Source organism: Schistocerca piceifrons, chromosome 8, assembly GCF_021461385.2.
Source record: "Schistocerca piceifrons isolate TAMUIC-IGC-003096 chromosome 8, iqSchPice1.1, whole genome shotgun sequence".
Classification (NCBI taxonomy): domain Eukaryota; kingdom Metazoa; phylum Arthropoda; class Insecta; order Orthoptera; family Acrididae; genus Schistocerca; species Schistocerca piceifrons.
Window position 1 is genome coordinate 155,117,329 of NC_060145.1, and position 23,288 is coordinate 155,140,616.

A 23,288-nucleotide genomic window follows, 5' to 3' on the forward strand; every position below is an offset into this window, starting at 1 on the left:
ATGGATCAATGTGTATACTTCAACGTCCTCTCAGTTCTCGCAAGAACAATTAACTATGTGGCTGTTTCGTTTCTCTGCTATCGGAGCTCAACGACTCTTCAGCTAATTTCTAGCTGAATGTCAGCCAAAGTGAATGCAGTGTTCACATAAAATTCCTCTTTATGCATCGTATAGAGCGTGATGCGCCCTGCTTTATACTTGACACTGGCCTAGATGAGAGTCCCCGAAGTTATCGGTATTCTGTCTTTCATGCTTCACATCAAGGCTTTTTAGATCAATGGGAGTGTTTCTTTCATCTCGTGGAAACTACCCCGCCAATCGCAAAGGACGTACCTTCAAATTGCGTCGCAATATCGCCACTTCTGCTCCTTCCAATTTTATTTCAGCCAATGGAGCATTTTGTGCCCGCTCCTGACGAATAAAAGCTACACTCGTACATCAAGAGAGCACTACAGACATTTCACGTGATGAGAAGATGCCACTCTATTTAACTGCATCTCAGGCTTGTTTGTATCCATCTGGAGAATCTCCAACGCAATTTTCTTGAATTTCTCCATCACAGGAAGCGCTTGGTTGTCACCTGCTCCCTTTGATGGACTGCCTGGTGCGTTTGCATCTCCCTCGCCACAGGTCACGCTCTTTCGCTTTATGTGAGCCATGGCCGGGCAACTCGAGTCTGTCCCAAAATCAAGAATCTCCTCCACCACCTTTTTTCATCTTTCGATCATTGATATGCAGGATATGGATTCGGTGTGTTAATACCGTCGTATCGAGTGTCATACCTTTTTGCATTACATACCGTAAATTTTGAGAGGCAAACCTGGAGACTATCACCAAAGTTTGTCATGTGACATATAAATCTACACGTCACGAAATGTAGAATCTCATGTAAGGTGTGAAATTAACGTTTATTCAAGCTGCCACATTACAGTGTTTCATTTGATAGCTACTGATACGGCGACACTTAACAGCTGTTTTTTTTCCCCTTTAAATCTGAAGGGGGTGGAAGGGCTGACCCAATAAAGTAAACATTTCGATTCCAGTGGGTTTATTAGCTACCCAAAACAATCACATGGAATTTGACAGGCGTCAATCGGGCGAAGTTATTTAAGAGACTTACATTACATAAAATCATAAGCACGTTAATAAATCCTCTCTGATAAACATTGAGAACCGCCAGTCAGGCAAAGTATTTAAGAAACTCTCATTACATAAAATCATAACCAAGTTAATAAATATCTCCGACGATCTGCTACTAAAACTGACAGAACCCACTAAGGCTGAATTTAATCATACTTTAACAAACAACTCTAGTTAAGACACATTATTTAAAACCATTTCAATGTCAGCTTTAACACGAATACTTAAAACATATTTATTAAACGTAAGCTGGGCAATTTTGCAGGGCGAACCCGAAATTATTCAAATGCTGATTGACTTGCAAGATGGACGTTTAGGTCATAGGAAGTTACAACTTCCTACAGTGATAAATGTGTAACAACAGAAGCAAGGCCCAAGCTTGTAAAGCCTAACCACGAACGGTGGAACCGACTGAGAGAACTTCGAACCAAGCCGTGGCTCTTTTTGCAACCCCACGTCGAGTAGGCCACCAAACTGTGAACTAAGCAATCGCTACCAAAAAGGAACACACGAGCTCAGCCGAAGTCCGTCGCCTTTAAGCCAAACTTGTAATCTAAAGGGAAGCCCAGTTCTTCAGATGCCCGCTGCCTCAGATCACTGAAACACAAACCACGCCAGACAACAGGAGGTAGAATAACTTTCCTTAAGTTTAACATTTAAGATTGACCAGTTAATTAACTCTATAAAACCAAGGATAAACAACAACTAATTTCACTCGCAAGTGCTTCTTTTAAGTAAAACTGTACTTGATAAACAAACACTAAGAGTGGGAAAATGAGCTGCCTGCCGAGAACCTACACTCACTAGAAATTAATGACACACATCTGCAAATACATCAATATTATGCAGAAGCAGAGCACACCTTAAGTAAGAGACCTCAAATGAAACCGAACAAACATAACATCACACGTCTTGCAACGTCTTACTGTACCAAGAGCGGTCACAATAACAGATATCTAAGCGCTCATAGTAATTAGCGTACTTAACTGGGTGTCTTGATGCTGGGGCGATTTTGCGAAGATGCCAGACCACCACTTCGCGAGACCATAACGGCGTGTCCCTCCAAGGAAGCGGTCACATACACAAACCACGAGGTTGAGAGAATCCACAGCGCCGGCCACTCCCGCGAATCGAGTACAACCACGTGACAACCGCCTCCCGGCCTCACGCTCGCCGTCTTCGCTTCTTCCGCCAGCCAATAGCCGACTCGCGCAACACTATGTTCCGTTTCCAAAGCGTTATGTCCTCCCTACACGCGGTCGGCGCTCCCTTATATATCGAGCCGGCCCAAGCCCAAAGACAAACCTCTGCTCTAGGAAATCGATCGTACTCATGTCAGAGATACTACTGTCGCCAGTCCCGCCACGGCTCAGCTACATATCTGCTTACGTATCAGTGGATCAAACAATCACAGATGTTGAAGATCTGCCTTAAGGCTTTTAATGTGTGAATGTATTGGAGTGTTGTGCGGCTGAAAAGATATTGTAAAGAAACCCACAAGTGGAGGTATAGCCACAAATTTTGGTTGCATATATGCATTTTAGTAGAGATATGGGATTTGAATTTACATTTTTTGCTAAAACTTTGTATTCAGTCGAAAGTAGTCGTTGTAATGCTTAAACAAAGTGTTTTATCTGGCACCTAAAATGATTTTTGGTTTTCAGGTCGAAGGCAGAAGCATTTCTGAATCTGATAAATTTTTAAATTGTTCGCATGTCGCCATGATTGAGGTATACCATGTATGACAAGGTGGCACTATCCAGAACTGGCGTCAAATCAATTGTTGTGCAGTACAGGCTGTAGATGACTGGGCTGAACGAAGGCTGCACAGATGTGTATCGGCGAATAGATGAGCACCTGTTGAGGAATTCACCACGACAAAGGCTAGAATTTGCAACTGGATGTCCAATGAACGGCGAGAAGTAGCCTTTCCAGTTGAATCATGTTTTATACTCCATCGGACAGACGGCCATTGGTGTGTATGGCTCTGTAACAAGCGTCATAATGGTCCTGGCTGGAGGAGGGAGCGTCATGGTCTGGAGAACCTTTCTGTGGAATTCCCTGAGTGATCTCGTAACTCTGGAAGTCATAATAGATCAGTACAAGTTTGCATTTATCCTTGGGGACCACGTACATCCCCACGTGCAGTTTGTGTTTCCTCAGCGAGATAGTATCTACCAGCAGGACAATGCATCGTGACACACAGCTGTCAGTTCCATGCATGGTTGAAAGAGTGCCGGGATGAGCTTACCGTACTTCTCTGGAGACCAAACACCCAGGAGAATTGTTCTGGGCATCTGGCTCGGGCTGTTCGCACCATGTATCGTGAATGTGGAAACCTAGCGCAGCTGACCACATCACTGGCGTTATCATTGTTCCATACATCTGCTGGCTCCCCCCGAATCTCACTGATTCTGTTCGTGCTCGTCTCGCATTGCAGAAGGTGGTTATCCAGGCTTTTGACAGATGTTCACATTAGTATGACTAGACGAAGTCGGGAAATTACATGTACGTGCCATCTACAGAGGAAACCCAAGGGGACTGTTCGGGTTTTGCGTCCTGAGAGTTGGTCAGTGAGTGGCGAGTGGTCAGAGTGGTTGGCTGAGCTGCCCAGATGCGAATAAAACTTGAATCCTGAGCTATGGAGGATCTTGAAGTGAAATGAAAAGGTATAAGAGTTGTGATCGAGACTCTCTATTCACGTAAGAAATTTGAGAAGTAAATGTGAGATAGCGGAAGAATTTCTACATCTGTAGCTAACAAAACTGAATGTTGTCCGACTGTGAGAATCTGATGAGTCACTGCAGACTGTCTCAGAGAGAACTGTGCTTAACTGAAAGACTGTTATCACTTTAATAAAATCATTAATTATAATTCTGTATGTAGTTCGGAAGTAGAATGCAGCTTGATATGGGCCAGGTTTCCCCTAACTGTGTTCCACGGGAAGCGAAAAAGTGCTCTGCAAAAAACTGTTAGTAACATGGTTTCTTTTCGACACTATTTCTTATTTTTTTTACTTATTACGGCACTTGTTTTATTAGTTATGATTTAAAATTGAAGTAATCTCTCAATAAAACCATTTTTCCACATTTTTTTAAAAAGTTATTATTTCTGCTAAGCCTCTCAATAAACGAATTGTTCCATCAAGTACCAGGATTCTGAAAGTGTTCCACCAGAGAAAAAAATTTGGGAACCCTTGGTCTAGGCACACGTTCCAAATGGCAACCGCCTTTGTAACTTCTGCGCATAATCACCTTTGCACTCGCCCGGTAGTAAAGTGAAAACTTTCACGGCTGAAAATGTCATACTTAATAAAATACTCTAGCCTTTGTCCCGTGGTCGGATGAATTTCTTGTTGAAATCCAACATTTCGTCCCATATACGGTAGGTATCTTCAGTATGGGGTTGTAGATTTTTTGAAGACCAGATGCACAACCTGCCTCGCTACTAAGGTAAAATGCATTTTCGCGTGGTCTCCTGTAGACGTTTGGAATACTCGTGCACAACTGACTGTTCGGTTGCTGTCGTCCGCTATTGTTAATCACCACATGATAGAATGCATCTGGACACTGGTCTGATAGCTGTAAAACTGAGTGAACCCAATCGTATAAACAAACGTAGGGAGAAGCCACAACAAAGAGTAATTAAATTTCATACTTGCACTTAGTAGCATGTAACACCACCTTTCCTCCTGTAGCAGGTGGTGACGCCACCAGTCATGGAGACTGGTTAGATCAGTATCTAAGGATGACACATCCCACTGAATGGATGCCCAGATGTGATCAGTGGGACTGTGGTCAGAGGGACATGACTGGCTGCACTTGGTCACTCCTGTTTGTGGGGTATTCCACTAAGAATTCTGACAATATGTAGTATCGTGCCGATGGCTACTTGGGCTACTATTCAAAAGACTGAGACTGCAACTAACAATCTGATAACGCGTCATATTCCTTTAGCGAGAGTGTGGAACATTATATGGTCATTATAATAATTGCAAACTGACCTAATGGTTACTACAGAATAACTTATGACAAAGTAAATACGGAGATAACAATAGCTCTACATAGAAAAGCATCCTTTGCCTACTCTAGAGGCATAGAAGAAGACACTCTGGTCAATTTCTGACACTGTTAAATCAACATCAGACAAAGTGGTAGTGACCATCGCTGCTGTAACACCAGAATGCTTCATTCAGAACAATGCGCGTCTTGCCCCCATCAGAGAATATAGCGATTTTCTAGTGCGGATATAATAATCCCAGAATTATTCATATGAGGTAATACTAAAAACCGATAGAGATAGTAACGATGCGACGCAAAACCGTCCTACCAGAATTCCGTATACACTAAAAGTTGAGCTGGCTCATCCTCGAATAGACCAGAGATCCGAAGAATGTTAAAACGACAGGTGCTCTTAAAACTCTCAGGCTCTCAGTTTAGGAGCTGACCGCGCAATGCTGCAATGTCCGTCCATAGTAGCTTAATGCTGCAGTTTGGAAGCTTTAAGGACGTTTCTCGTATAATACGTTTTTCCGTATCGTCTTCCTGTGGTTTTTCAATGAGCGTGCTACGTACGTAAATAAATTCATTTCGTCTGCAAAATTAAGAAACATCGCTGTCCTTCAAAAACAAGGCATGAATAACCTACTCTTCACGTATGTGAAACAATGTACATATGTAAGATAGATTGTATATGCTAAACAAGATGTGTACGTACTGCACTGTTTACTTCTCGCACCACTGCTGGTGTGAATGATATTCCATTTCGGAGATCGAACAGGTGAAACCCTACTTAGGGTTTTCTCACATGGTATCCTGAGAGCCACGAAACAAGGAAATCTGATGGTTGCAGTAGTTTTTGACTTGCGAAAAGCGTTCTACTCAGCACTACCACATCGCTTAGTAACGAAAGTACAATAGTTTGAGGTCCCAAAAGAAATATGTTGACAGTGGAAGCACAGCGTATTGTCTTGTATGGAAAGCCTTCAACAGACGACAATGCTTACAATAACCTCAGACTTTTGCACATGATGTACCGGGTGGTCGTAATTAAAGTGAATCTGCTCATAGAGGTCCAGTGTGGGCTGTAATTATAATATGACAGCGAAACTTGGTAGACATTCTGATGTGTTATTACGAAACTGATTTAAATTGGAAAAAATTAGTTCCAATTTCGACCATCAGGAGTTAATCTAGCGCTGTGCATGCAAGAAAGATGTACAAAAACGTTCCAGTATGTAAAGGATTACGAACAGAAACTGGGCAGCAAAGGTGAAACAAGTGAGAAATGCATAGTCTTGATTTTATTGTTAACTGGCGATTATACAATTTGTTCAATACGAGCACTGAGGACTTCGAAGAAACGTTGCATACGTAAAACGACGTGAGCAACAGTTGCTCGTAGCAGTTCCGGTGAAATCTGAGCAACCTCTTCCTGTTGTACTGGCCTTCAGGTAGAGACGAAAAGTGTCCACGGGAAACGCGTTCTTTTAGATATCCCCAGAGCCGAAAGTCACATGCCTACAGATCCAGTGATCTTGCTGCGCCATGCATCTGGAAAACTTCTGGAGATAACGCTTTCGTAGATGGCTGCACAAGATCTTTCACTGAGGGAGACGTTGCCCCATCTTGGATGAACAAAATGTTTTCCCCACAGTTGCGTTATTCCAAAGCAGGCATCACATGCTGTATAAGGAGCTCCGATAACGTGCGGACATCACGGTACACCTGGTAGTCCCTCCATGTTTTCTCATCAAAGAAGAACGTAAGAGAATAAAGGTGCTTGTGAAACCACACTACACAGTCACATACGGCGAGTGCAATGGCTCTTTGTGTTAACGCGCGGCTTGACAGTACCCAAGATTCGGCAGTTTTTGTATTCACGGTATCCTATAGTGTAAAGTGTGCCTCGTCACTCCATAGACTTCTGCCTGGGCGCAACGTCGATCCAGGCCGGAAACTGAAGAACAAATTCACGACAGTGCTGCGGATCATGAAGTTTTAGTTGGTGCACCGTCTGGGTATTGTAGAGGTAACCGTGTAAAATTCCACGCACAACTTTCTTTACTGTTGGACATGGCATGGACAGCTCCCGTACGACTGCACGAGCTCTAACACTACTCGAGGCAGGTGCTGCATCTTCAGTTACAGAAACTACAACTTTGTCAATACTTGCACCAGGATACGAGGCCCTCCTCTTCCAGATGTCACACTAAGCGCACCCGTGTTTTCTAATTTCATCATCACCTTATCATCTTCTTTGACCAATTTAATAACGTCGGTTCTCACCTAAGACCTTCCAGTCGGCGATAGTCTCTCAATGCAGCACTGTAATTTCTGCCGTTCACATAAAACGATTTCACCAACAGTGTTCTCGATAGCCATACTGTTAACGCATGTTATAACTTGTCCAATGACGGTGGATTTCATACCGTCATATAGTGTACAGAGCTATACTTGCACCTGGTGACCACAACTCGGACTAATTTGTTTTCCAGCGTAGATCGGTTCCGCATTAACGCATTAGCATATCAAACAAGTTTCGCTCCCATACGATAATTGCAATACACAATGCAGCTCCGTGAGTATCCGTAGTTTAATTATAACCAAGCGTTAGTTATCTACAAAAAACTACTGTCTTTAAAACAGTAGACAATAAGAGCCGATTGTGGCTTTTTTAGCCCCTTAGAAGCTTTGGAATACTTCTCCCTTAAACAACTGTGTCTGAAAAAAAAGCTGCTGTCGAATCCTGATAAGATGCTAAAGTGGTGTAAGTTTGGTGACTATTATAAGTATTCAGAATTACAATACTGTGCACTTAACAAAACGTGAAAAAAGGAAAAAAAGAAAAAGAAAAGTGTTTTATGCTATGACTATTGTACCAGTTAGTTACCTCATTTGTTGGGCTATTCAAATAGGCTCAGTCGTAGGGAAGACGGGATACTGAGTGAGTCTACAAAGGACGCTGTTAACAATTTTAGAACATCGCTCAAGCGTATGGGACTAATACAAAATAGGAGTAACAGGTGATACTGAATTTAAACAAGAAAGGGGAGCTGTAAAGGCCACAGATTGTTCGACTCATGGGGGAGCCAAAGGGTGACGTTGAAAAACCTGCACTGGCCGACTCTCGAAGACAGACGTCAATTATTCTGCGAAGGCCTGTTTACAGAGTTTCAAGAACCAGTATTAAGTGGAGAACCTAGAGCTTCCTACGTATGGATGGTGAATATCGGGTTAGACTAGACTTGTAAAATTACTGTTGCCCGCTATGCACCATTATCAGTAAGTGCAAACTACGGCAGGTTTTCTAGTAGCTCTGGTCAGCTAAGTTCGTAACTGCATTACCTATGCATTAGGTTGTTGCATACCTATCCGGCGTTATTTCATTTCAATCACGTTGTTTACAGTTCTAAATTTTCATTCCTAGATTCACCTACAAACTGGAAGCGGTGAGCTCTCTAGAAACTGAATGAGGCTATGTATGAGACAGTGGAACGTATGGAATATTTTTGTTGTATGTAGTTAGCATCTTTTTTATTACTTAAAAATGAACAGTTTTTACACCAGAATTGAAAATGTCAATGTTTAATTCAAGCTTCATTCGAAAATTGTTGACTCGTCATGTGAAACAGACAGATTTTGTAATAAATATGGAAAAAAATTACAGACTCATCATATAGCACTATCAAACGCAATTTTCTCAAAAAAAAAAAAACACAAAATTAAAGAAAACCGCAAAACAAGAACACATCAACCATCGCTTCAGTATTTTATGGAACTTATATAAAACATTTGTAGGTTTTCATAAACAACTTTCGCACTTATTAGTAATAACAGGACACTCTTGAGTTTGCTCATCATGATCATTCTACTTAGTACAAAATAACAACAATGACTGCATAGATTTTTTACGTTTGTGCATGTAAACCGTACTTGCATCAACAGAAATTTCTATGGTTACGGAAGAACGCAGAAGTTACGTAATCAACTGATTTCTACTCCTGGTAAAATGCAATTTATATTTAGCGAGGATAGAAAAGACGTAACGGACTAACGCTGAACGATGTGCAGTTCTAATTATGTGCAAAAGAAATAAACAAAAAATCACGAAAAGTCTTCCGCTCCTAGTTTCTCTCATTTATTCGTTTGTGTTTCTTTTCTTACCAATCCTTCTAATACTTCCAATAACCCTACACTTTACTACATCACTCTTGTGTTGTACCAAAACTACCAAACGGTAGCTTTGATAGAGTGCAACTGTAAGTCACGTTTGTGTTTGTGTTTTTATCTGATTTGTGATCATCTCCCGAACATTACTCAATGGGCTGTGTATGGAAGCTGTCAAAATTAAAACAAAAGCTGTCATTTTATTTCAGTATCATAATTTACTAACATTTAGACTCCAGTTTCACACAGTCGAAAATGGCTTGTTACAAATGATTCATTCATTTTTAGAGGTCTATAATTTCCAAACTACATGCTCAGAAAAAAAAATGAATAAGATAAGTAAGGCACCAAGGAGGAATTATCTGAAACAGCTTCGCAAGTTGAGCAAATCAATATCGTGTTGGTCCACCTCTTACCCCTTATGCAAGTACACTACTGGCCATTAAAATTGCTACACCATGAAGATGACGTGCTACAGACGAGTAATTTATCTCACAGGAAGAAGATGCTGTGATATGCAAATGATTAGCTTTTCAGAGGATTCAACAAGGTTGGCGCCGGTGGCGACACCTACAACGTGCAGACATGAGGAAAGTTTCCAAGCGATTTCTCATACACAAACAGCAGTTGACCGGCGTTGCCTGGTGAAACGTAGTTACGATGCCTCGTGTAAGGAGGAGAAATGCGTACCATCACGTTTCTGAATTTGATAAAGGTCGGATTGTAGCCTATTGTGATTGCGGTTTATCGTATCGCGACATTGCTGCTCGCGTTGGTCGAGATCCAATGACTGTTAGCAGAATATGGAATCGGTGGGTTCAGGAGGGTAATACGGAAAGCCATGCTGGATCCCAACGGTCTCGTATCACTAGCAGTCGAGATGACAGGCATCTTATCCGCATGGCTGTAACAGATCGTGCAGCCACGTCTCGATCCCTAAGTCAACAGATGAGGACGTTTGCAAGACAATAACCGTCTGCACGAACAGTTCGAGGACGTTTGCAGCAGCATGGACTATCAGCTCGGAGACCATGGCTGCGGTTACCCTTGGCGCTGCATCACAGACAGGAGCGCCTGCGACGGTGTACTCAACGACGAACCTGGGTGCACGAATGGCAAAACGTCATTTTTTCGGATGAATCCAGGTTCTGTTTAGAGCATCATGATGATCGCATCCATGTTTAGCTACATCGCGGTGAACGCACATTGGAAGCGTGTATTCGTCATCGCCATACTGGCGTATCACCCGGCGTGATGGTATGGGGTGCCATTGGTTGCTCGTCTAGGTTACCTCTTGTTCGAATTGACGCCACTTTGAACAGTGGACGTTACATTTCAGATGTGTTACGACCCGTGGGTCTACGTTTCATTCGATTCCTGCGAAACCCTAGATTTCAGCAGGATAATGCACGACCACATTTTGCAGGTCCTGTACGGGCCTTTCTGGATACAGAAAATGTTCGACTGCTGCCCTGGCCAGCAAAGTCTCAAGTTATCTCATCATCTGAAAAAGTCTGGTGAATGGTGGCCGAGCAACTGGCTCGTCCCAATACGCCAGTCACTACTCTTGATGAACTGTGGTATCGTGTTGAAGCTGCATGGGCAGCTGTACCTGTACATGCCATCCAAGCTCTGACTCAATGCCCAGGCGTATCAAGGCCCGTATTACGGCTAGAGGTGGTTGTTCTGAGTACTGATTTCTCAGGATCTATGCACCCAAATTGCGTGAAAACGTAATCACATGTCAGTTCTAGTATAATATATTTGTCCAATGAATACCCGTTTATCATCTGCATTTCTTCTTGGTGTAGCAATTGTAATGAGCAGTAATGTCGTTATGAGGCTTGTCATAGATTCATAAAGTTGTTGGATGTCCTCGTGAGGGATATCGCGTAAATAGTGTCCAGTTAACGCGTTAGATTGTCAAAATTCCGAGCTGGTTTGCAGAGCCTTCTCCATAATTCTTCAAAAGTTCTCAGTCGTGGGAAGATCAGCAGCTCTTGCTGGCCAAATTACAGCTGGTGGGGCACGAAGGCAAGCATAGAAACTCTCTCTTTGTGCGGGTGGCCATGAAGGGCAAAAAATAAAAATAAAAAAAACAGAATATTGTAGATGTAAGGTGCAACAGATGACAACCAAAGGAGTCCACCTATGAAAAGAAATGGCACCTCAGACCATAACTCCTCGTTGTCGGACTGTATAGTTGGCGAATGTCATGTTGGTATCCCACCACTGTCCGCACAGTCTCCAGACACATCTTCGCTGGGATCTGGCGCAGTTCGAAGCGGGACTCATCGTTCAAGGCAATTCTTCTCCATTCAATGAGATTCCAGGCGGGAAACGTGGCTGTAAACGTCCCAGAAAGTGATGGGGTACTGATCTGACTGTCGTCTGCCATACGGTACGATAAGCAGGAGTGATTGTGTGGGGTGGTATTTCTTTTCATAGGTGGACCCTTTTGGTTGTCTTCTGCGGTGCCCTCAGAGCACATCGTCGACGATGTTCTATAGCCTGTTTTGTTGCCGCGTCATGGGAAACTGTCCTGGGATTATTTTTCAGCAGGATAACTACTACTCGTATGTAGCGAGAGTTTCTCTTGTTTATCTACGTGCTTGCAAAACCCTATCTTGGTGAGCAAGGTCGCGTTATCTCTCTCCAATTGAGAACGTTTGGAACATTGCGGGCACGCCCTTCCACCCAGCTCCGTGTTTTGACGATCTACCGACTCTATTTGACGAAATTTCGCTCGATATCTCTCAGGAGGACATCCAACATCTCTACCAATCAAAGACAAGCCAAATACAGGGTGTTACAAAAAGGTACGACCAAAGTTTCAGGAAACATTCCTCACAGACAAATAAAGAAAAGATGTTACGTGGACATGTGTCCGGAAACGCTTAATTTCCATGTTAGAGCTCATTTTAGTCTCGTCAGTATGTACTGTACTTCCTCGATTCACCGCCATTTGGCCCAATTGAAGGAAGATAATGTTGACTTCGGTGCTTGAGTTGACATGCGACTCATTGCTCTACTGTACTAGCATCAAGCACACCAGTACGTGGCATCAACAGGTTAGTGTTCATCACGAACGTGGTTTTGCATTCAGTGCAATGTTTACAAATGTGGAGATGGCAGATGCCCATTTGATGTATGGATTAGCACGGGGCAATAGCCGTGGCGCGGTCCGTTTGTATCGAGACAGATTTCCAGAACGAAGCAATTGATCGGCGTCTTGGGGAGCACGGAACATTCCAGCCTATGATTCGCGACTGAGGAAGACCTAGAACGACGAGGACACCTGCAATGGACGAGGCAATTCTTCGTGCAGTTGACGATAACCCTAATGTCAGCTCCAGAGAAGTTGCTGCTGTACAAGGTAACGTTGACCACGTCACTGTATGGAGAGAGTTACGGGAGAACCAGTTGTTTCCGTACCATGTACAGCCTGTGCAGGCACTATCAGCAGCTGATTGGCCTCCACGGGTACACTTCTGCGAATGGTTCATCCAGCAATGTGTCAATCCTCATTCCAGTGCAAATGTTCTCTTTACGAATGAGGCTTCATTCCAACGTGATCAAATTGTAAATTTTCACAATCAACATGTATGGGCTGACAAGAATCCGCACGCAATTGTGCAATCACGTCATCAACACAGATTTTCTGTGAACGTTTGGGGAGGCATTGTTGATGATGTCTTGACTGAGCCTCAAGTTCTTCCACCTACACTCAATGCAGCACGTTATCATGATTTCATACGGGATACTCTACCTGTGCTGCTAGAACATGTGCCTTTACAAGTACGACACAACATGTGGTTCATGCACGATGGAGTTCCTGCACATTTCAGTCGAAGTGTTCGTACGCTTCTCAACAACAGATTCGGTGACCGATGGATTGGTAGAGGCGGACCAATACCATGGCCTCCACGCTCTCCTGACCTCAACCCTCTTGACTTTCATTTACGGGGGCATTTGAAAGCTCTTGTCTACGCAGCCCCGGTACCAAATGTAGACTCTTCGAGCTCATATTGTGGACGGCTGTGGTGCAATACGCCATTCTCCAGGGCTGCATCAGCGCATCAGGGATTCCATGTGACGGAGGGTGGATGCATGTATCCTCGCTAACGGAGGACATTTGGAACATTTCTTGTAACAAAGTGTTTGAAGTCACGCTGGTACGTTCTGTTGCTGAGTGTTTCCATTCCATGATTAATGTGATTTGAAAAGAAGTAATAAAATGAGCTCTAACATGGAAAGTAAGCGTTTCCGGGCACATGTCCACATAACATATTTGGTTTCTTTGTGTGTGAGGAATGTTTCCTGAAAGTTTGGCCGTACCTTATTGTAACACCCTGTATATCCCTGCATAAGGGACCAACTGGTTACTGACTTCCTCAACTTGTGAAGCTTTATCTCTTGAATAAATCACTCATTTTCTTATGAAATCGTAATTATTTTTTGCCAGTAAATACACAACAGACCTACCGATTTCCATCATATACAGATAATTCCTTCGTAATATGTGTTTCTTACTTTTTTGCCTTGGATTGTCTTGTTGTTATTGTGGTCTTCAGTCCTGAGACTGGTTTGATGCAGCTCTCCATGCTACCAAATTCTGTGGAAGCTTCTTCATCTCCCAGTACTTACTGCAACCTCCATGCTTCTGAATCTGCTTAGTGTATTCATCTCTTGGTCTCCCTCTATGATGTTTACCCTCCATGCTGCCCTCCCTTGATGCCTCAGAACATGTCCTACTAACCGGTCCCTTCTTCTTGTCAAGTTGTGCCACAAACTCCTCTCCACCCCAATTCTGTTCAATACCTCCTCATCTACCCATCTAATCTTCAGCATTCTTCTGTAGCACCATATTTCGAAAGCTTCTATTCTCTTCTTGTCTAAACTATTTATCGTCCCTGTTTCACTCCCATACATGGCAACACTCCATACAAATACTTTCAGGAAAGACTTCCTGACACTTAAATCTAAACTCGATGTTAACAAATTTTTCTTCTTCAGAAACGCATTCCTTGCCATTGCCAGTCTACATTTTATATCTTCTCTACTTCGACCATCATCAGTTACTTTACTCCCCAAATAGCAAAACTCCTTCACCACTTTAATTGTCCAATTTCATAAACTAATTTCCTCAGCATCACCCGACTTAATTCGACTACATTCCATTATCCTCGTTTTGCTTTTGTTGATGTTCATCTTATATCCTCCTTTCAAGACACTGTCCATTCCGTTCAACTGCTCTTCCAAGCCCTATGCTGTCTCTGATAGAATTAAAATGTCATCGGTGAACCTTAAAATTTTTATTTCTCCATGGATTTTAATACCTGCTCTGAATTTTTCTTTTATTTCCTTTATTGCTTGCTCAATATACAGATTGAATAACATCTGAGAGAGGCTACAATCCTGTCTCACTCCCTTCCCAACCCCTGCTTCCCTTTTATGCCCCTCCACTCTTTATAACTGCCACCTGGTTTCTGTACAAATTGTAAATAGCCTTTCGCTCCCTGTATTTTACTCCTGCCTGCTTTAGAACTTCAAAGAGAGTATTCCAATCAACATTGTCAAAAGCTTTCTCTAAGTGTACAAATGCTAGAAACTTAGGTTTGCCTTTTTTTAAGCTAGCTTCTAAGATAAGTCGTAAGGTCAGTACTGCCTCACGTGTTCCATTATTTCTACGGAATCCAAACTGATCTTCCACGAGGTAGGCTTCTACCAGTTTTTCCATTCGTCTGTAAAGAATTCGTGTTAGTATTTTGCAGCTGTGACTTATTAAACTGATAGTTCGGTAATTCTCACATCGGTCAACACCTGTTTTCTTTGGGATTGGAATTATTATATACTTCTTGAAGTCTGAGGGTATTTCGCCTGTCTCATACATCTTGCTCACCAGATGGTAGAGTTTTGTCAGGACTGGCTCTCCCAAGGCCGTCAGTAGTTCTAATGGAATGTTGTCTACTCCTGGGGCCTTGTTTCGACTCAGGTCTTTCAGTGCTCTGTCAAACTCTTCACGCAGTATCGTATCCCCCATTTCATTTTCACCTTTCATTTCCATAATATTGTCTTCAAGCACATCGCCCTTGTATAGACCCTCTATATACTCCTTCCACCTTTTTGCTTTCCCGTCTTTGCTTAGAACTGGGTTTTACATGTACAAATTTCATTAATGCATGAATAGAATCGTAAACTCACCAAGTTCGCGTCTAGAGTTGTATGAGTGCCTCTTTAGTTACCCGAATCATGTCGGAAAGGCAGTCGAGGTTGTTCAATACCTTAGGTTGTAACATCACTTGTCATCGCAGTAGAGTTGGAACGTTCTCTGACCTGTTCCATTGTTCTGGGCAGTGGGGGTACGTTAATGTACCCTCAAACGAAGGTGTTATGTCAGGTGATTTGGGCGGCTGTTTTAAGGGGGGGGGGGGGCGGGGGTGGGCGCATGGGGGAACAGAATCGCATCATCACCAATATGCCCAATCTAGCGACATTGAAGTTCGTCGTTTTCGTAGTAACGAACATCGATTCTCCAATGTGGGGTGCCCCGTGTTGCTGGAAGAGCAAATTCTTAGAATCAGCAGTTACTTGCGTAAACAACTACAACTGCAACGTATGAAGGTAAGAGCTATCCGTCAGTATTCTCACAAAAGAAAACCGACCCACACACCTTCGACTGTAACAATGCAGATAAAACTTCAACGTTTGGCGAGTTTCGTTCATGACCCACAATTTCATGAGTATCTTCAGTGGCATGCACTGTTATATTATAACGATTAAACCTTCCATATAAATGGAATGTTGGTTCGTCGCTGACTGTCAGGTTGGAGGCGAGATGTTCATTCTCAAGCGCTTCCTGCTTTATAATGCACAATTGAAGTCTCCGGGCATAATCCTCCGGCCTTAAGTGTTGCACGAGCTGCAACCGTCGCAAAATCTTCCACAAAATTTGCTGCGGTATTCCAAATTCGTGACTCGCTCGGAGCGTGCATTATTTTGGACTGCGTACGAATATTCCCTCACCCTGTGCACGGTTGCATGTGACATACTTGTCGACCGGTTCTTTTCTGTTTACAGCGACAATTGGTGTCCCTAAAGTGTCAGCTCCAAAGCACAATTGTCTGTTTACATGGCGGTTCTTTTCCATAATTCCGTCTAAGTTGCACAGTTGTAACAGAGAAACATCTCGCATTTTCCAATCCACAAAAACTCTCTTCTTGCTTTGTCGATATTTGGTCACGACGCTGCCCTTGTATCGCCAGCTGGTGGGCGCAACGAAAAGTCGTTGAGTTTGCGGTTTTATTCACACACGAATCATATCTGTACATGCAATACTTTGTAAAATGTAAAGCTTCGAAAATAAATAAATCAATTATTCATAGTAGCCCTGCGTAAAATTTAGAAGGCCTGAATGAAGATGGTAATCAGGAAAATACGGTTCGGACACACTGGAAATGAGGTACGCTAGTACTCGCTGAGATATTAAAGCGGAGAGCTACTTTCAGCAGCTGCGGAGAGAGCAGTTCTGCGGGTGCTCGGTAATGTCCAGGCGACTCAGGCGTAGCCATTCAATCGGCTGGAAGGCCCCCACATTTCAGAGCACTATTAGCTGCGCGAAAGTGGTTAGGGGCTAGGGGCAGCCTCTTAATCGTCTCCCTCTTCAGCGCAGCGTCGCTAGCCCCATATATTCCCCGAGTTCTCTTTTTTTCCGTTGATGGAACCCATAGTGTCTCTTTCTGTCCCTCAGATTTGCTTAATCGTTCTTAAGAAAGTATAAATTTTTCTTCTGCGTCACTTAGTACCATTTTAGCGACCAGTTCAAATGTTCAATTGTGTGTGAATTCCAAAGGGAACAAACTGCTGAGGTCATCGGTCCTTAGACTTAAACACTGCTTAAACTAATTTAAACTACCTTATGCCAAGAACAACACACACACCCATGCCCGAGGGTGGACTCGAAACTCCGGCCGCGCAATCCATGACATGGCGCCTCAAACCACGCGGCCGCTCTGCGCCGCAACGACCAGTTGTTTGTTACTGATGCACGTGATACTACTCACTATAATTCTTCCCCTTGATTGCTATTTTTATTTATTATTTTTAATTACACACGTTAATGCATGTCACAGAAAAAAGAAGTACAAATAAAAAATTGCGTTTCTACAAGAATAACAATAATACATACAAAGGATGACACAATAACATATCACATTTAAAACCTCGATACACTGAATCTCGCCATTTCTCAGTAACATTATAGACTAGTGCTGTTTAGTGAGACAGTCTACCTTAAATGAAAATCTGTGACCGTTAAGTGCCAATAAATGGATATTTGTCACATTAAAATTTAAAAAGGGTTTCACATACAAGTTCCGTTAAGGTGTCTATTCTAATATTTAACGATTTTTTATATATACAGGGTGTAAATTTTAAGTTGACAAAGCAGAATAACTCGAAAAATAAGCTTCACACGAAAAAATGTGTAGAATCCAAAGTTGATTATTTTCTAGGGAGACATCTGATGGTGCTAAAATTAGCCCGCTACCCCAGCCCCCTGGCGGTGGGGCGGGAGGCAACTTTAAAATTTCAAATGGGAACCCCCATTTTTCATTGCAGAATCAGATTCTATATAAAAAACCACATACATTTTGTCTTAAGTATTTGTTTTGGTTCTTGTTAGTTGGCGCTGTAATTCAAGAAAATCCATGTTCTCATTTTTGCGTGGAAAATGGTTACGGATAAATAAAAAAAACATATTTACTAAGCAAATTTTGATTTGCTAAAACTAAAACTCTCCCTCTCTCCCCATAGGGTGGTGTTTGAGAGAGAGGAAATAGTGTTTTACACATGTTGACCCAAATATGAAAATATTAAAATAAATTAAGCCTGTTGTAACACAATTATTGGATGTTTTCTTAACGTTAGCAGTGTCTGCAAACAGAACACAAATGACAGGGTGGCTTCAGATTTGTACTTACATGTGTGATAGATTTAGCGTTGTGATGACTTGCAACATTTGTCACTTTTGCTACGGGTTAAACTAATTTTTCGTCCATTGTAAAACGGCAAGTTAAAGCCAATATGCCTTCATTTGCGTTGCTTGTCCATATGTTCGTTGTAACACTCTAAAGATGGTTTCAGTCTTACTCAAAACATTGTTACTTCGGCGCGACATTTACAGCGGACCGCCCAAAGTTTACACTTGAGAGAAGCATTTCAAGTTAACAGAGCAGCAAATGACAAACGAAAGCGAAACCCCAAAACACCGTCTGAACCTAAATTAATACAGCATACCAAAGTTAGCTGGTCATTGCGTTTCAAGTACTGTGTTGCTATCTTCGAAGGATATAAATTACGTGCTTTGGTGTGTGATTTCTACGGAAGTGCTTCCGTTGTTTTAGCGAATCGGAACAGAATTAAAGCTCCTGACGCTTAAAAATGGCGCCAATATTAATGCATATTTTTTGCGTAAAAGGCTAATCGTATGAACTTGTAAATAGAGGTCGTACTAAGCGAACCGGATATCTCCTTATATAGTTTTGGGATCAGTGAAAATTTAAGTGTGGGTTTATCAGGCAACATATATCAGATGTGTAAGACATGAAAAAATTTTTTCAAACCTTAATGGTCGGATGTTCTAAATGGCAGCATTTCGGCAACGATTACTTGTGAATCAAGACAATCAACTTCCTTTTTGACTTTTAAACTGGCATCGTACAACTGACTTCTGCGAAAATAACTTTTTATAGAGCTTCTAGATTTTTTGGTGGCATCTCTTGCACTTGATATAGCACGGAAGCTATTCCTCACTTTTCAGTACTATTACTAACCCATGATACTCTAGTTTTTCACAATGCTTTCTTTTCAAGTTGTCTTACACTGTTCTTGTTCCCTGAATGTTGACATTTTGTTGGCACACTGAGGTCATCTCCTATAATATCCCGAAGAGCAAGAAACTTTAAGGGCAGCATTCTTCCTCGTGACACTCGAAAAATTATTAATCAGGTCGCTGAATGTTGTAAACTCGGGAAAAACATTAAAAAATAGTTAACTAAATCACCAAGTTACTATACGTTTCAGCCGGCAGCGGTGGCCAAACGGTTCTGGGCGCTTCAGTCCGGAACCGCGCGACCGCTACGGTCGCAGGTTCAAATCCTGCCTCGGGCATGGATGTGTGTGATGTCCTTAGGTTAGTTAGGTTTAGGTAGTTCTAAGTTCTAGGGGACTGATGACCTCAGATGTTAAGTCCCATAGTGCTCAGAGCCATTTCAACCATTTTAATAAGTTTCAACAAGGGGTTTCAGCGTCAACGACCAAGAGCTTAAGAAATATCTACTGAATTAGAAGCGGTTGCAGAAACATTACCGATATTTACACTCACCTCTCGGTAAGAGAAGATTAGATTTGTCTCAAGTTCATTGAAATATTCGCATTTCGCCCGAATTACTTATAAATATGCAATGATAGCATGTAATAGAGCTGTATATTTTCCACCATACAAGTAAAAAACTTGACACTCGACAGGTTGTGCTGTTACTATATTCAATTTTGCGGGTGCTGGTTCGTCATATCTGTGGTTCTACAAAAGCAGAAGTGACGCGGGTGCGTGGGGACTGTGTCGATGTTTTGTGTTTTCGAAACACCTTATACGTTAACATATACACTTGAAAACACTTGTAAGTACAATGAGGACTCAGAAACAAAAGAGTACAAGAGTGGGTTTATTTAATTAATAACGATAATAATCGAATTTATAGTAAAACACATTATGCAATACAATCAGAACGCTTAATAATATCCTTTAAAAGTCATTTTTCCCCTACTACCTGCATTGTATTACAACAGCATTATGTACATTTGTATTCCGTGTTGCCAGTAAGTACGCCCACATGTTTGCAGATGGGCATCTGTGTAATGTGCATTCATGAATCCATGTTATTTGCGTGTGTAATTTTTAGCGTAAGCTCCTGATCGGTAAGAGCCGCGCACGACAGTGAGCTGTCATCGATGGAAGATAAACAAGAAAAATTTCCTCTCTCACGTCGCCCTCCCCCACAGCGTCCAACATATTAACAACGTACGTATGTGACCAGCATGGACTGCCTAAGACGCCACCATATTTTATGTTGATTAAATATCTTCATGCAATCTACTTTCCCTCTGCTTCCCACAGGCCCTGGATGTAATAGGATCCGACAATTTTTCGCGCCCAGTTAAAGAATTATTACATGATAAACGATATGACTATCGACCGATAGCGTCGTTAGTGCAGACACTATCGATGTTTAAGTAATGCTACTGCTTGGCAATGATGCTGTGCATGCCGACGCGTCGTTTGTTGAGAAAGCATGGGAGGCGGGAGAATGGAGAGCACGTAACAAGCTATGCTTAGCCAAACAGGCAGACCCGTGGGGGCAGCCGATGTTATCGCATGTTCAGCCGAAATTTTAGTTTATGAGGCCCTTATGTCGCCCTGAAACCGTTTGTGCAGTGACACTTCTCAAAGCATCGTACATTCAGCACTGTTTTCTTTTAAACGGTATGTATTCATTGGCAGAAATTACATACAATTACTTGTTGCCATCACCTTCTGATCATGTTTCTGCATTGACAGTAGATAACAGATTACTTCATACTGAAGTATTAGCGAATTCCAGTCTTTGATACAAAATACACTCCTGGAAATGGAAAAAAGAACACATTGACACCGGTGTGTCAGATCCACCATACTTCCTCCGGACACTGCGAGAGGGCTGTACAAGCAATGATCACACGCACGGCACAGCGGACACACCAGGAACCGCGGTGTTGGCCATCGAATGGCGCTAGCTGCGCAGCATTTGTGCACCGCCGCCGTCAGTGTCAGCCAGTTTGCCGTGGCATACGGAGCTCCATCGCAGTCTTTAACACTGGTAGCATGCCGCGACAGCGTGGACGTGAACCGTATGTGCAGTTGACGGACTTTGAGCGAAGGCGTATAGTGGGCATGCGGGAGGCCGGGTGGACGTACCGCCGAATTGCTCAACAGGTGGAGCGTGAGGTCTCCACAGTACATCGATGTTGTCGCCAGTGGTCGGCGGAAGGTGCACGTGCCCGTCGACCTGGGACCGGACCGCAGCGACGCACGGATGCACGCCAAGACCGTAGGATCCTACGCAGTGCCGTAGGGGACCGCACCGCCACTTCCCAGCAAATTAGGGACATTGTTGCTCCAGGGGTATCGGCGAGGACCATTCGCAACCGTCTCCATGAAGCTGGGCTACGGTCCCGCACACCGTTAGGCCGTCTTCCGCTAACGCCCCAACATCGTGCAGCCCGCCTCCAGTGGTGTCGCGACAGGCGTGAATGGAGGGACGAATGGAGACGTGTCGTCTTCAGCGATGAGAGTCGCTTCTGCCTTGGTGCCAATGATGGTCGTATGCGTGTTTGGCGCCGTGCAGGTGAGCGCCACAATCAGGACTGCATACGACCGAGGCACACAGGGCCAACACCCGGCATCATGGTGTGGGGAGCGATGTCCTACACTGGCCGTACACCACTGGTGATCGTCGAGGGGACACTGAATAGTGCACGGTACATCCAAACCGTCATCGAACCCATCGTTCTACTATTCCTAGACCGGCAAGGGAACTTGCTGTTCCAACAGGACAATGCACGTCCGCATGTATCCCGTGCCACCCAACGTGCTCTAGAAGGTGTAAGTCAACTACCCTGGCCAGCAAGATCTCCGGATCTGTCCCCCATTGAGCATGTTTGGGACTGGATGAAGCGTCGTCTCACGCGGTCTGCACGTCCAGCACGAACGCTGGTCCAACTGAGGCGCCAGGTGGAAATGGCATGGCAAGCCGTTCCACAGGACTACATCCAGCATCTCTACGATCGTCTCCATGGGAGAATAGCAGCCTGCATTGCTGCGAAAGGTGGATATACACTGTACTAGTGCCGACATTGTGCATGCTCTGTTGCCTGTGTCTATGTGCCTGTGGTTCTGTCAGTGTGATCATGTGATGTATCTGACCCCAGGAATGTGTCAATAAAGTTTCCCCTTCCTGGGTCAATGACTTCACGGTGTTCTTATTTCAATTTCCAGGAGTGTAATTACCTCCTGCTCTGCAAAGACAGTAACATAACCAGGATGGTTTGCTGTTAGCAACTGAAGGCAGCAATTATATGTGATGAGTAAGTGTTGTTGTTGTGGTCTTCAGTTCTGAGACTGGTTTGATGCAGCTCTCCGTGCTACTCTATCCTGTGCAAGCTTTTTCATCTCCCAGTACCTACTGCAACCTACATCCTTCTGAATCTGCTTAGTGTATTCATCTCTTGGTCTCCCCCTACGATTTTTACCCTCCACGCTGCCCTCCAATACTAAATTGGTGATCCCTTGATGCCTCAGAACATGTCCTACCAACCGATCCCTTCTTCTGGTCAAGTTGTGCCACAAACTTCTCTTCTCCCCAATCCTATTCAATACTTCCTCATTAGTTATGTGATCTACCCATCTAATCTTCAGCATTCTTCTGTAGCACCACATTTCGAAAGCTTCTATTCTCTTCTTGTCCAAACTATTTATCGTCCATGTTTCACTTCCATACATGACTACACTCCATACGAATACTTTCAGAAATGACTTCCTGACACTTAAATCAATACTGGATGTTAACAAATTTCTCTTCTTCAGAAACGCTTTCCTTGCCATTGCCAGCCTACATTTTATATCCTCTCTACTTCGACCATCATCAGTTATTTTGCTCCCCAAATAGCAAAACTCCTTTACTACTTTAAGTGCCTCATTTCCTAATCTAATTCCCTCAGCATCACCCGACTTAATTAGACTACATTCCATTATCCTTGTTTTGCTTTTGTTGATGTTCATCTTATATCCTCCTTTCAAGATACTGTCCATTCCATTCAACTGCTCTTCCAAGTCCTTTGCAGTCTCTGACAGAATTACAATGTCATCGGCGAACCTCAAAGTTT

The 23,288-nt window shown here is 43.1% G+C and overlaps 1 protein-coding gene across 2 annotated transcripts in view; it reads left to right on the forward strand.

Moving 5' to 3' along the window:
* Nucleotides 1-23,288, forward strand: part of LOC124711808 (prolactin-releasing peptide receptor-like) — an 843,619-nt gene that overhangs the window by 647,149 nt on the left and 173,182 nt on the right. The gene's annotated exons all lie outside the window — the stretch shown is intronic.